Here is a 12,161-nt window from a genome sequence, read left to right as displayed (position 1 = left end):
CCAGACCCATGTGAAGGTGGTAAGAGAAAACCAACTCTACACAGCTGTCCTCTGACCCCACACACACCTCATTCATACACATACACACACACACACACACACACACACACACACACACACACACATACACACACATCTCATTCATACACACACACCTCATTCATACACACACACACACACACACACACACACATACACCTCATTCATACACACACACACACACACACACACTTCATTCATACACACACACACATACACACACACCTCATTCATACACACACACCTCATTCATACACATACATACACATACACCTCATTCATACACATACACACACACACATACACCTCATTCATACACATACACACATACACCTCATTCATACACACACATACACCTCATTCATACACATACACATACACATACACCTCATTCATACACATACACACACACACATACACCTCATTCACACATACACACACCTCATTCATACACATACATACACACATCTCATTCATACACACACACACCTCATTCATACACATACACACACACACACCTCATTCATACACATACACACACACACCTCATTCATACACATACATACACACACATACACCTCATTCATACACACACACACACACACACCTCATTCATATATATACACACCTATACACACAATTTTTGTATTTAAAAAGCAAAGGTGTCCTGACTGCTTTTTTAAAGGCCTTACAGGACAAAGGAGTCTGACAAAGGTGACCGAGGCTCTTGGGACAGCTCACTCACCTGAGTGCTGGCTAGAAGATGAAGACTTGGGAAGCCCTAGTCACTAGGATCCTCTAGGTCCCTCTGGTTGTCTTCCCACACTTTCCCAAGCAGAAGAGAGAACACAGAAAATCCCACAGTCCAGTCTGCTGGACAAAGAATCTACCAATGCACGTGAACACTTGTCACACATCACCTTAAATCTTTTAAACCCCTTGGCACACCTAAGGGAGGGGGCTCACCCCATGATTATTGTCACCTGTTGTAACTGTTGTCATAAACAAGTATCCAGAGCCAGCTGGACCAGCTCTGGAGAGAGACACCAGGTCCCCCCCCCTTCCTGACTGATGCCCAAGCAGGTGACCACAGCCTGTCCCCAACCCTACTACCCATGCTGCATCCTCCTTTCTCCTGACAACTTCAGATCTTCTGAAATCGACTCTGTGTTCCTGGGGTTCTCACCGCTGTGGTCATCATCAGGGCTCAGAGAACAGGGCAGAGGACAGAAACAGACATGAGCAGTCATTATCTGTGGTGTCGGCAGAGCAAGCCAAGGGTCTCCATACGGCTTTTCACAACTGATATTACCCTAACCACTTCACTTCCTCGCCCCTCTGCTGCCCCAGGCCCTTTGTCTCTCATACATCCCCATTCTGCACTTTGCAAATCAAGATCCCAGGCTGGGGAGGCGGCTGAGTCAGTGAGGTGCTTGTCCTGAATGCATGAGGAGTTGAGCCCCATCCCAGCACCCCCCCCCACACACACACACAACGGGCACAGTGACACACAGTATAATCCAGCGCTGCCGAGGTAGACAGGGAGACCCCTGAAGCTCCCTAGCCAGTCTAGTCAAATTGGCAGGCCCCAGGTTCAGTGAGAGACACAGTCTCAAAAAATAAGATAAAGCTTGACATGTGGTGCACGCCTTCAATCCCAGCACTCAGGAGGCAAAGGCAGGCGGGTCTCTGTGAGTTCAAGGCCAGCCTGGTCTACAGAGTGAGATCCAGGACAGCCAGAGCCACACAGGGAAACCCTGTCTTGGGAAAAAAAAAAAAAAAACAGAGAGTGGTTGAGGGTACCTAATATCTGCTTTTGGCTTTCATACATAGGCACACAAAAGTGCACTCACACACACACCCACATGTGCACTCGCATATGCACACACAATGGGAGCTGAGGATGTAGCTCAGCTCATAAAATGTTTGCCTGTCATCCACAAGGTCCTGGATCTAATTCTGAGCACACACACACACACACACACACACACACACACACACACACACACACAAAAAAAAAAAAAAAAAAAAAAAAAAAAACAGGCATAGTAATACATACCTGCAATCCCAGCACTCAGAAGGTGGAGGCAGGAGGATCAGAAGTTCAAATTCATCCTTGGTTACACAGCAAGTTCAAGATTGGTCCACATGACACCTTGTTAAAGAAAGGATGGAGAGAGACGAGGAGAGACAGAGGAAGCCAAGATCCACACCACAGTCAGTTTTATCCATACACGACTCTGGAACATGAAAGCATTGACAAGTGGCCACGGACACCTAAGACACGCACAAGTATTATACATAAACTGCAGCTCTTCGGCAAGAGCCGCTTCCCACGACCAAATGGTATTTTCCTATTGCAGCTCTTCGAGATGAATAAAAGCGTAGATTTCACCAGAGTAAGTAACTTTTTATAGACGGGGGTGTCGGGGGGAGGGGGGGCACTTTCATTGCCTTTGAACCAACAGACTGTCTGGATGCAAATGAATGTGTCACCTTTGAGGTGATTGGCTGTCTGAGCCTCCTTGTCATAACAGAGCAGGCTCAGTGGATGTGACTCTTCTCCTCCTGAGTCTTGACGAGAAGATAAAAGACGAACATTGCCACTGGTGAGTAATGAGATGCGGTCTTTATCAGTGAATGTAAGGTCACCACCAAGCCCAGCCAGCATCCCGGATACGTGTGTTCCATCCCCCCCGCTCTGTGTAATGTGAGCCAGCATGCCAGGGGGAGCCAGAATGGCCCAGTGTATAAATTAGCCATTTTGAAAGGCTGCATTAAGTCTTTAGGGCCACCAGGGTACCTTTTAACGCATTGATGCCACTCTTAATAGACACTGGTCTCTTACATCTGCCCTGCATTCTGATGACAAGCTGATGGAAGGAGTAGCTAGAAGGACTCTCCAAAGTATATCTGAAGCTGGGGTGGGGGGTGAGGGGGTGGGGTGGGGGATGGGGAATGTTGAACTGCAGCTGCCAACAATCGTGGACCTGAGCTCCTCAGAGCCACTTCTAAAATGAGCTGCTAGTTAAATAATGAGTCAGCCTCAGTTTCCAGAGTGATTTCTCTGTGCCAAGTACACACAAGACTGACTCCCTCCAAAGCTGGAGGAAGGTGTGTTATACGTTAGGGAAGCTCTGTAAGAGGAGGAGGAGGAGGGAAGCCAAGGCGTGTTCTAGAACACTGCACAAGATGATCCTAGAGAATGAGGCTGTTGATGGGCAGTATTTAAAAGATAAAAACGAGTTTGAAAATGGCTACTCACCCATATAACCTCTGGCCTGGAACATGCAGACTTGATGTTCTTGTGGCTACTTGTGTTGTGGATGATTGTGTTGTAACAGGGTCTCACATAGTCCAGGCTGGCCCTCAAACTCTCTGTGTAACCAAAGATCGCCTTAGACTCCTGTGCCTCTGTTTCCCCAGTGCTGGGGTTACAAGCATGCACCACCATGTACAGTTCTAGACAGGGCTGGGGGTGGAACTCAGAGCTTTGTGTACACTAGGCAAGCAGTCCATCAGTGCCTCTGCAGAAGAGAAGACTGACCCAGAAGTAACAGAACAGCACATTTTTATCTACTTTATCTATATTTTATACTGTTTTCTTTCTTTTCGGTTTTTCGAGACAAGATTTCTCTGTGTAGCCTTGGCTGTCCTGGAATTCACTCTGTAGACCAGGCTGGCCTTGAACTTACAGAGATCTGCCTCCTGAGTGCTGGGATGAAAGGCATATTTTTCTTGAAGCAAGGCCTCATATAGCCCAGGCTGGTTGGGCCCTATGGCTGGCTCATCAAAACCACAAACGTATGCTCAGCACCATGACTCACAGGCTAAGTGGCCCTGGTAAGCACCTTTTCTCTTCTACAGGATAAGAGAGCTTGAGGGACAGTGTTGGGGAAGGGCTGTGGCGGGGCTCTGTCCTCAAGAAAACTTCCAATGATTCAGGGGTGGTTTGAAACTGCTCTACGTGGCAAACTGTTTTTTCAGCAAGTTCATGGGGGGGGCATCACAAGAAAACCTGCGAGGTTTGTTTTCAATGTACAATCACCCCATGAATTCACTCCACATGTTTTTACTGAAAACCTATATGCCAGGTATGGCTCTAGAATGTAAGCCCTGGGGAGCAGGGGACAACAAACGCTGCCTCCGGGGATCCCGGCCCAATGGGCAGACAGACAATAAACATGAGCATGTGCTGCATGTTTGTAAGGAGAAGGCAGCTACCAAGTGGGTTCTGGGTCCTAACTGCTCAGGACCAGGTCAAAGACCATCTTGGTGGTCACTACACGCAGACACTCAAGGGGATTGTTTCACATTTGGCTGGCTCCATTTCCTCATCTGTAGACTGAGAATGGTACTGATAAAACCTAATTCACAGAACTGCTATTCAGATTAGTTCCATAGAACATCGTCAGTTCTACCATGCGCGCGCGCGCGCGCGCGCGCGCGTGTGTGTGTGTGTGTGTGTGTGTGTGTGTGTGTGTGTGTGTGTCTTGTGTTCTGTTAACATAGAGTCCCTTTTTATAATACAGATAAAACAATGAGTTCAGAGGCACTTGCTGCTCTTGCCCAGGATCTGGGTTCAGTTCTCATCACCTATATGTGATGCTCTCTTCTGGCCTCCATAGGCACTAAACACACAGTACATATACAAACAAATAGGCACACACATACATATAAATAAAAAGAAAGTTTTTAAAAATTTAAAGTTCGGCCGGGCAGTGGTGGTGCACACCTTTAAACCCAGCACTCAGAAGGCAGACCTCTGTGAGTTCCAGGCCAGCCTGGCCTACAAACTGAGTTCCAGGACAGCTAGGACTGTTGCATAGAGAAACCTTGTCTCAAAAAAATCAAAAGAAAAAAATTTAAAGTTCATGATACAGGGTCATGTTTAGAATGTGACAAGAGAGCAAGAACTGAAGTGACTGTAGATGGAGGGAGAAGAAGAGCAGGAGGACATGGTTAGTGAGGGCCTGGGCTGGTGCTTCCTGGCCTTGAGATGTGGTGGGGATCCCGGGCACTATTCAAATAACAAGATGTCGGTGGAGGGTAACAAGACTTGTATTTTCATTTCTTTGTTGGGCAGAAGTTCCTCGGAAACAGAAAATAGAATTGCCATATAACCCAGCAATTCCCCTTGAAGATAGGTCCACAACTGGAAGTTGAATTTGGAGAGACACTTGTGTCCCCATGTCCACAGGGTTCAAAACTGACAGAAACCTTCAGCCCAAATCTCATCAACGCCCAAATGGATGGAAACATGTATAGCCATGTAAAGGAATATTATGCAGCCTTACAAAGCAGGGCGGTTCTGATACGGGTACCACACAGATGGACCTTGAGGGCATTATGCTAAGTGAAACGAAGCAACTGGGTTTCACTTGTATCTAGAAGAGTCACAGGCATGGGAACAGAAAGCAGATTGGGAATTACCAGGAACTAGGTGGACAGCTCTGAGCTCATGGGTCCCGACTTACAATGTTCCAAGATGGAGAGTTCTGAAGGTGTGGTCCAAAACATTCTGAATTTTCTTCCGAGTGCTAAACTAGATGCTTCAAAGTAGTTAACATGACTAGTTCTTTGCATATTTTACCACAACTTTTTTTTTAAGATTTATTTATTTATTATATTCACAGTGTTCTGCCTGCATGTTTGCCTGCAGGCCAGAAGAGGGCACCAGATCTCATTACAGATGATTGTGAGCCACCATGTGGTGGCTGGGAATTGAACTCAGGACCTCCAGAGCAGTCAGTGCTCTTAACCTCTAAGCCATCTCTGGAGCCCCTAACCACAACTTTTTAAAGTTAATATTGGGATTTTTTTAAGATTTTATCTTTATTTTTTTTAATCTTTCTGTGTGTGTGTGTGTGTGTGTGTGTGTGTGTGTGTGTGTGTGTGTGTGTGTGTACCTCACGTGTGTAGGTGCCAGAAGAGAGTGTCAGACCCCCTGGATCTGGAGTTCTAGGAAGTTGTGAGTCACCCAATGTGGGTGCTGAAAACCCAACTCTAGTCCTACACCAGGGCTGTATGTGCTCTTACCACTGGGCCATCTCTCCAGCCCTTTACCACAGTTTCTAAAGACATCTTGTGTGTCTGGAAAACAGACTGGCAACAATAAGACGGGACAGGGCCTCCCTCACACGCTTTACTGATCTGCTGCTACCTGAGACAGCAGTGGAAAACATCACTCAAAACCACCCCAGGTTTCACTATCTCTGGGGCCCCTGTGGGTCACCCGGGCTCACAGCTGGATGGTTCTTCTGCTCTGTGGGATCCCAAGTTAGACAGTAGACACACAGGGATAAAATAAGTAGAATGGCTCTCAGGCTCACTCTCTCTCTGTCATCTTTGTTGAAACAGTGAAGAAACTAGCATCAACTGGGACACTGATGGTTGGGTCTCTTGCTCCACGCTGTCTCAGGGCCGAGCCCCACCCCACCCCCTCTGTGTCTCTCTCTCTCTCTCTCTCTCTCTCTCTCTCTCTCTCTCTCTCTCTCTCTCTCTCTCTCTCTCTCTCTCTGTCTCTCTCCCTCTCTTATTTTTTGAAATCAGGTTTTGACTATGTGGCCCATACTAACTTTGAAGTCAATATGTAGTAACTCAGGCTCTTTTTGAACTTTCAATCCTCCTGCCTCAGCTTCCAAGTGCTGGGATTATAGAGTGTGTGCCATCACACACGACGTCACATGGTCATTTCTCAGAATCTCTAGCAAAGTATCCAGACTTCATCCAAATAACTTTCAGCCTGCCAGAAATTCAAAGTCTTCTTGATGGGTCGTGGGAAAGCTCAGTACTCCATCGTATAATAGACATGGGCCATAGAATTCAGTGAGAAAAAAACTGCTTGATGATCTGACTCCCAGGAGGACAAGTCCTTTATGGGCCTCCTTTGGCCACTAGCCATTCAAGAGATCATTACAGCAGTCCAGGGAGAAACAACAACCTCAGACCTGGAGAGTGGAGCTTGGATGATGGGCATGGTCCACTTGGAATCCATTTTGAATGCAGGATCAGTAATGTCTGCTGAAGGATCAGATGTGGGCTAAGAGAGCAAGAAAGGTGTCAAGGATGGCTCTGAAGTTTTGGCCAAGGCCATTGAATGAGTCAGGCATCAGGCATCAAATTGCCCTCAAGAACAGGAGACTTGGAGCCCGATGACCAACTCTTTCTTATTTTTTCACTCAGCATTCCCTTGAAACTCAGCCTCTTAGGACTTGTTTCCTGACCTAGAAGATGAGATCAATGAGACCAGCTTGCCCCACCTTGTAAGATCAAAGCAGAATCGTGATGTAACAGCAGCTGTGTGGAGTTCATCACCTACGCCCACAGCTGTGGGAAAACCACCCACCTTGCACTCCTGAAATGTTTTTCCCGTCATGGGCCAGTGTAAGACTGGCTGAGATGACTTAGCCAAGTCATTTCACCTCGCTTTGTCTGTGTCTTCATCTGTGAAGGCAGCCCATAATAAGCTGTCTGCCTGTGCCAGACATGTTTGTGGAACTCGACCACCAAGAACGAACACATTCTTGAAAAGGCATATTGCATGTCAGACTAAAGGTATCATTATTGTATCAGCAATGATGAACCCAGCATCTAGACAAGGGAGGAGCAATAAGAACAGGACAGGGCCCATTAGAATCCACCCTTTCTGGAGAGCCCCAGGACTTCCAGCTGGGCTCAGGAACAGCCTGGAGGGACTCCACTGATAGCTGCTATGAGACACAACCCTTTCTCTTTCGAGTCAGTCATTCACAGGGCACAAGACCGGTGAGTTATGCAGATTCAAACTTATATTTGCAGACTCAGAGGGGAAATGTTTTGTTGTCGGATTTATTTATCTATTTATTTATGCACTAGGACCCTAAAGGGTAAAACGCAGCCACCACATCACAGAAGGAAAGAAACAGCAGGCACCAAGCAACCTGGGTCCTGGCGGGGCTCTGGAATCCAGGGCATGGATGGTCGGACAAGAACTCCAGCGTCCCGCTGGCCACAGAGAGCCTTTGGGTCTTAAGGTCTCATCTGAAAGACACCCCCCCGCCCCCACTAAATAGCCTGGTATTCAACTTATTCTCTGCAGAAGAATAAAAGAATCACGTCATGCTTGCGTGGATGTGAACTTGGGTTCTAAGAGGGGGGAGAGCCACCCCGTAAACACTCCACCACCCCCTTCAGGCAGAAGAGCCCACGTACACTCAAGGCAGAAACAGCCCTCGCTTTCAGGAGCGCGTCTGTTTTCATTATCATTTAAGGCTGCAGTCAGTGTTGAACAATAACAAGAAACAGGCATGGGGAGGGGTGATGCACCCAAATCCCAGACGTACACAATAAAAATGCTATTATGGACTTTTGTGAATATAAATAGTTTTTTACAATGAGGCTGCTAAGACTGGCATCTTAGATGTTACCTGGAAAAGAGTCCAGTTACATATTCCTGCATTTGCACTGGTCACCAGGTTCGGCTGGATACTGCAAATTGAGCGGGCTAATTCTTTTGCAGTGAATATCAAATGCAGTCTGGACGTGGGGCTAAGAAAGGAGATGTGGATTGAAGTGAAGGGCAGATAAAGGGCAGAGGAAAGGGGCTCAGAGCACCACGAGGGAAAATTGAAGAGGACAAAAGAGTAAGTTTAATAAAATGGAGCCAGAACTGTTTCCCAGGAACCCTGTCAAACTGGCTGCCCTTCATTGGACCTAAAGGTGTTCAGCTGCCTGGCTAGCTCAGTCTGTAAAACAGGGGACTCTTAATCCCAGTGTTATGGGTTCAAGCCACAATTGGTGTCTGCTTTTGACTGGGCAAGCTTATGCATTCAACTCAAATTCATGGGGTTGGATAGTTGGCTCAGAGGTTAAGAGTACTTGTTGTTTCAAAGGTCTCAGGTTCAATTCCCAACACCCACTTAGAGGCTCACCACCTCCTCGGGCACCAGGCACACATGTGGCAAAAGACCTACATATAGGCAAACTACTCATACACATAAAGTAATGAAAATAATACCTAAAAGAAATTTTTAAATTGTTTTCCAGCCAGGGCTACACAGAGAAACCCTGTGTCAAAAACAAAACAAAACAAAATTTTTAAAAAGGAGCTTCATAAGATGGTCTTATCCACAATCCTGGTTGCCTGGGGCACCAATTTCCTTTCCCTTCATTCTAGTGAAAGAATTGCAATAATTAATGTGTACTCAACAGAAACAGAATAATTTCAGCACCAGTGTTTCCCTCAAGACTGTTAATCATAACACATACCCATGAGCTCCAACTTGCTAAGGGGTCCCATGGAAAAGAGGCACACTAAGGAACTCCACTGCAGAGGCCAAAGGTCCACAGAGCAATGTAAACCAAGCCTATGAAGGGACTCTGTGAAGTGGAGGGTGTAAACACGGGATGCAGGAGCCAGAACAGGTTGAGGATCCACTGAGCTGACTCCATGGGTAAGGGTACCTGTAGACAAGACTGAGGACCTGGGTTCAATCACCAGAACCCATGTGGTGAAAGGAGGGATCCAACTCTCAAAAAATTGTCCCCTGATATCTACACATGTATGTATGTGTTCCACACCCCAAAATAAGTAAATATACAAACTTTTTAAAAAGTAGATTGGACTTTTGAGTCAGCCCAAAGGTGGAAACAAGGGCTAGAATAACCTCTATGCATCTTTCAAACCATCAAGGCATAAAACACCTGCTCAAAACACCTAGGGTGTGATGTGGGTGGTCTTGCTTCCCTGAGACCAGTGACTAGCAGTTGGAGGAGGTAGAGGAGAACTGGAAATCTGCTGAGGAGTTTTACCATCTTCTTCGGTCTTTTCACCCACTGGCACCAGGTCCTCAGGGTCTGAGTAAGAGATGAATGAATGGTGAGAACCAGGGGCCCCTGAGGGCCGCGGAGTAGGACTCAAACCAATCTTCTCTTCTCACCTTGGCTATTTTGGCCATTGGTGCTACCACTGTCCAAGTGTGTGGCTCCAAATGCAGAGCCATTGCCCACTGTGTCCAGGGCTTTGTATATGGTAGACAAGCAAGCACCATATACCAGTTGAACTACATCCCCAGCAACTTGTTTTTTGTTTTAATTTTACAGGACTTTGAGAGTTTGGCTGGTGTCTTAGAGTTTCTATTGCTGGGACAAAACACCATGACCAAAAGCAACTTGGGGAGAAAAGAGGTTATTTTATCTGACATCCTACAGTTCATCATTCATCCATACAGTCTATCCATCCATACAGTCCATCCATCCATACAGTCATCCATCCATACAGTCATCCATCCATACAGTCTATCCATCCATACAGTCCATCCATCCATACAGTCATCCATCCATACAGTCATCCATCCATACAGTCTATCCATCCATACAGTCATCCATCCATACAGTCAGGCCAGGAACTCAAGACAGGAACCTGGAGGCAGGAACTGATGCAGAGGCCATGGAGGAGTGCTTCTTGTTGGCTTATTCTGCATGACTTGCTCATCTTGTGGGTTTTGTTTTGTTTTGTTTTGTTTTCTCTCCTGGAGACATGATTTCTCTAGGTAATATGTAAACTTGACTGTCCTGGAACTCACTCTGTAGATCCGCCTACCTCTGCCTCCCAAGTGCTGGGATTAAAGGCCTGTGCCACCATGCCCAGCTGTTGCTTTCTTATGCCAACCAGGACCACCTGCTCAGGGATGGCACTACCCACAATGGACTGGGCCCTCGTGCATCCATCACTAATTAAGAAAATGCCCTACAGGCTTGCCCACACGGGCATTTTTCTCAGTTGTGGCTCCCTCTTCTCAGATAACTCTGGTTTGTGTCCATTTGGCAAAACAAAACAACAAAAACAACCAGGACACCTGGTGTCTTAGGGGACAGTCTGGGCTTTGAGTCATGCTGGGATTGTTGAGACAGTGGAGGTGATTTGGCGATGAGTCTTCTGGGGACCAAAGGAAGAATGCTATGGTTCGAACAAGGAATTTCCTCAATACGCTCAGGTACTGTCTAGCTTTAATAACAACTGGCAGGCTTTGGAGAAGCTCAGGCTCCTGAGGACTCTGCCCTAACCAATGCGTTAGTCCCTTGATGGGTTCATAACACCGTGGCATTATTGAAAGAGGACAGACAGTCAGAAGTCGGGCCTGCTTGGAGAAAGGACGCTGCTGGGGGTGTGTCCTTCAGGGTCTAGCTCTTGCCTTGGCCCCTTCCCACAGTCCCCTTTTCTTGGCTTCCTGGCTGCCATGATGTGATTGATAGCCCCCAAACTGTAAGCCAATGTAAATCTTTCTTTTCCTCCAGATAAATGAGAAGTATTCTTTCTAGGGTTCTCCACTGCCCAGGACAAACCCCAGACTTGGTGTGCTGACAGCAGAGACTCCCCAGTCCTGCCTTGAACTTCCTGACCTGCTTTCTGTCACAGCCCAAGCCCTGTTCCATAGTTCGACTGCCATGTGACTGCTAGCATTTCTTCTCTGCTCCGCCTAGACTCATGTCAGCCATGACCTCTACTGCTCAGCCATCAGGCACCTAAAATGCTATTTCTCATGTAAGTAAGTATGCAGACAGACTTAGAGGCCCTGCCATAAACTGGCAGTTGCTTCTCCCTACCTTACATAGCATGACACCACTGTTGAACATCTTTTCTCTGGGCGTCCATGTACTCATTAAGCTGAAAGCTCTTTCATGTGCAAGCATATGGGCAGCTATGCATGTATGTGGGCACGTATGTATGCCTGCAGAGACTAGAGGTCAATTTCAAGAATCTTCCTCCTTATTGCTCTCCACCATATTCTTTGAGACAGGGTCTCTCATTGCATTGGAAACTTGCTGTTTCAGAGACTGGCTGGACAGCAAGACCTTGGGATCTACTTGTCTCCATGTCCTCCTGAACTAGTGCTAGGGTGACAGGTGTGTGCCACCATGCTTGGCTTTGTGTTCCTAGGATCCTAACTCAGATCCTTAAATGTGCATGGTGTCTTAGAGTTTCTATTGCTGTGAAGAGACACCATGACCATGGCAACTCTTATAAAGGAAAACATTTAATTAGGGTGGCTCACTTACAGTTCAGAAGTTCAGTCCATTATTATTATGGTGGGGAGCACAGCAGCGTGCAGGCAGACACGGTGCTGGCTACATCTTGATCA

The 12,161-nt window shown here is 46.8% G+C and overlaps 1 long non-coding RNA gene across 1 annotated transcript; it reads left to right on the top strand.

The window, feature by feature from the left end:
• The first annotated feature begins 7,343 nt into the window (after positions 1 to 7,343).
• On the top strand, positions 7,344 to 8,140 carry LOC143274139 (uncharacterized). Its single transcript, XR_013052569.1, has 2 exons — positions 7,344 to 7,806; positions 7,897 to 8,140. It is a non-coding gene; the product is annotated as an uncharacterized LOC143274139 (long non-coding RNA).
• Positions 8,141 to 12,161: the final 4,021 nt, after the last annotated feature.

The sequence above is a fragment of the Peromyscus maniculatus genome, chromosome 7, assembly GCF_049852395.1.
Source record: "Peromyscus maniculatus bairdii isolate BWxNUB_F1_BW_parent chromosome 7, HU_Pman_BW_mat_3.1, whole genome shotgun sequence".
Taxonomy (NCBI): Eukaryota; Metazoa; Chordata; class Mammalia; order Rodentia; family Cricetidae; genus Peromyscus; species Peromyscus maniculatus.
Note: the sequence above shows the minus strand (reverse complement) of the source record. Positions and strands in the feature narration are given on the sequence as shown.